Here is a 3,410-nt window from a genome sequence, read left to right as displayed (position 1 = left end):
CTATGTGTAATTAGAAATGTACGAAAAAAATAAATTTATTGTACATATTTGCACTATTAGAATAAAAAAATTTATTTTTGACTTTTACTAAAAAATTTTTCAGTTATACAACAAAAAAAAATAAAAATTGAACTATTCTTTACGAATTATATAAGAATATTATATAACAGTATCCAAAAAACTTACTTGTTTTTAGACACATTCTCGACAATACAGAGAATACAAAAAACATTGTGGCGTGAAAATTCTAAATACCTTAGCAATCAGCACATGTATTTAATTGTAATGGTATTACAAACTATAGGCAATACTCGGTTTTTGACAACTCTCTTAATTTGTTGCAGCATTTAAACAAGCTCTTGAAAAATCTTACAATAGATTTTTGTTTGAATGTTCTGAATTAAACATGAAATATTAATAAAATTACAAGTTGTATTGTAATTTTATTTTTTTATCGTTTGCTTTTATAAAAGTAGTTAATGTTTATTTCGAAATCGTTTAGCTGGCGTTGGCTTTATGGTTATTGAGTAGTTGATTTTAGAGTATCAGAACTACTTTGAGACTAATGCTATATTATTCGAGAATCTTTATTACCACCACAACTACACCCTGCCGAGAAATAAACAATCTCGAGAATTCTGCTAAATGTTTTCTTATCCTTTTTTTTTATTTTATTGGAATTCTTTTTAAAGAAAAAGTTAAAAGTGATCTTATACATATTCATAGATTGAAAATTTTAACAAAAGAAAAAGATATAACAAAAAAAATAAAATGTTTTAAACATTAAATTAAAATTTTCTAAAAAGTCAAATTAAGCCCCGAAATAAATTTTTAATTTTTGTAGTTGCAATCAATTTACATTGTAATAATGCATTTAAAATTCAATAGAAAATTGTAAAGTTTCCATTTCTTTTTAACTTTTTCCTTCAGAATTTCTGAATGTTTTTCTAGAATATTGTGTTTAAGTGAAAATAGAAGTTTAATTGGCTATTTTGTTACTAATGAATAAGTCATTACACCAAGCGCAAATTGTTTAATTTTTTATAATTATTTAATTTCAGGTTTCGTAATGCAAAGTTGGTTAGCTTTAATTGTACAGATGGCGTCAAAATTACACCAAAGTTATTGGAATATAGAAAAGATTCCCGTTAAATTATACTACACGGATTATTTTGGAATACGATCGGAGAAGTTTAAACCAAAAAAAAAACACGTGTAAGGTGTAAAATTTACTCCAGCTGTTGCATTATTTGATTTTTATTTTATTATATTTTATCTTCCCCAGTGAGTTGGGGAGTAGAAACACCAACAGCAGACATGCTTATGGTACAAGTCCACTAAAATCCGGATACAATCCAGGCGCGTCGGAATGTTTAAGACGTTTAGAGAAGTCGCCAGTGGAAAAAAAGATCACTTAGCGAAATTTATGAACTCGTTTGGCAAGAGCTGATGGGTTGCATGGTCTACTCCTATGGGGGAAGCTAGAAACAAAATCATAGAGCGTTATATAGAAAGAAGGTCTGAAGAAAACAACAAAAGCAAAACCTCTGAAGGTAATATAAGGGTCACGTTACATCAGACACCAATGGTCGATTTGCGTACAAGCGACTTGGAGAACCTGTGTAAGGAGCTGAAAGAAGAGATCTGCGAACTTAAGACAGAAAATTTAAGATTATTGGGACAGCACAACGCAGTTTCAAGTGGCACTAAGAAAGACAAAATTGGTGTGATCGTGTATGAAACAGATGAGGAAGAGTTGGTTAGAGAAACGATTGCATTGTTAAAACCAAAAGAAACTCAAATGGAACCGGCACTAGCACTTAATAGCACCAGGGTGGAGAAATTTCCAACAAAGAATTAATGTAACTAATGTAACGTAGTGATGTAAGTAATGTAACTAATGTAACGTAGTAATGTAAGTAATGTAACTAATTACACGCAGGTAATAAGGATCCTCAAAAGGGAAAGTATTAACGTGAAGGTAAATATGATGAACAACGATCAATTAAAAATAAATGTGGAAAATATAGACAATTAACTAAAGCTGTTAATAAGGCCAAATTGCAATTGCATCTTTATGAAAATAAATTGACGAAACCAATTAAAGTAATGTAGAAACCTACATTCATCATTTGAGCCACAGGATATTAAATGTGAATTTATCCAAAGGGGATTTAAATGCGCAGATGACATAATTTTATAAAAAATAAAAGAAAATGATGTAAATACTATTAAAAAGTTGCTCCTTTTTATGATGTCCTTCGATCACACCGAAGACATAAATAAAACATATAAAATAGAATATCTTCAGTATATGAGAGTAAAAGTTAAGTAGAAATAATAGATTCAGCCCGCAACGCAAGAGATGCCAAAGGTTCGGTCATACGCAAAGATTTTTCCAAAGAGGAGATAAATGTGTTAAATGTGCTGGTAATCATAAGACGCCAGAATGTAATAAGAAAGGTTTTCAGGCTAGGTGCGCAAACTGTAACGATGTAAGTTTTGCCAGTTACCGAGGCTGTTTAACTGGCTACTAAGGAATTACAAAAAAGGATAATGAAGGAAAATAACACACACATTTGCATTCGGTGCCATAAAGCGATTTCAATGGGAAACAGGAAAAGAGTATGCATAAATTGTGTTGATTCAAGCGATGAATCAATCGTCCTCAAATTAAGATGCGTTGAAAATTGTTATCGTATACAATATTTCATAATTTCGGATATGTTTGTTGACCATTAATTATATTTTTTACATTTAATTTACTTTCCTTTAATATTTAAGATTAGCTCTATTGTCGACAATAAAGAACTGCACGTGCTGTCAAAAATATGTGTTGACAATGCCGTACTATTTTTGCAATTTGTTTTAAAATTGCAACTGCATGTTAAAATTTTTAAGATATTCGCGCATCCAGTAAGTATTGAGTTTAGTATTGCGTAAACTGTTTTGTACTTAAAAAAAAATATCAGACTTACAGGTATTAGAGCAAGTTTCTTTTGAATTTTGTTATTACTTTAATAAAAGATTTAGTTTTCATTTAGATTTCAGTAAAATTAGAAATAATAAAATATTTAATTTTATGGTTAATTTTTGAAACTTTGAAAAGCATAATATGACAATCTTAGAACTATCACAACTAAAAAAATTTTTTTTATACTAATGGCAAATTTGTAGTTTTTCCATCTGCGTCTTTCTGTTGTCTAGCTTATTTAAGTTCTAAGCTAGAAATGTGAAATCATATTGAATTATCAAAATTACCGTTACCAATTGAGCCATTACCTGTACGTATTTACCAATACTCAGTTTCCGTTTGATTTGTTGCGAGAAATGCTCTGATTTTGATAATATTGATTAAAACCAACAGTATTATAGCACCTTAGGTAGTTTTGGCTTATATACCGCAAATT

The 3,410-nt window shown here is 29.6% G+C and overlaps 1 long non-coding RNA gene across 1 annotated transcript; it reads left to right on the top strand.

Annotated features, from left to right (window-relative positions):
* The first annotated feature begins 1,066 nt into the window (after positions 1-1,066).
* Positions 1,067-2,842, top strand: LOC129607918 (uncharacterized). The gene is made up of 3 exons (XR_008696859.1): positions 1,067-1,215; positions 1,286-1,884; positions 1,943-2,842. It is a non-coding gene; the product is annotated as an uncharacterized LOC129607918 (long non-coding RNA).
* Positions 2,843-3,410: the final 568 nt, after the last annotated feature.

The sequence above is a fragment of the Condylostylus longicornis genome, unplaced genomic scaffold (genome assembly GCF_029603195.1).
Source record: "Condylostylus longicornis isolate FDR11 unplaced genomic scaffold, ASM2960319v2 ptg000030l, whole genome shotgun sequence".
Classification (NCBI taxonomy): Eukaryota; Metazoa; Arthropoda; class Insecta; order Diptera; family Dolichopodidae; genus Condylostylus; species Condylostylus longicornis.
This window is presented reverse-complemented; position numbering and strand designations above follow the sequence as displayed.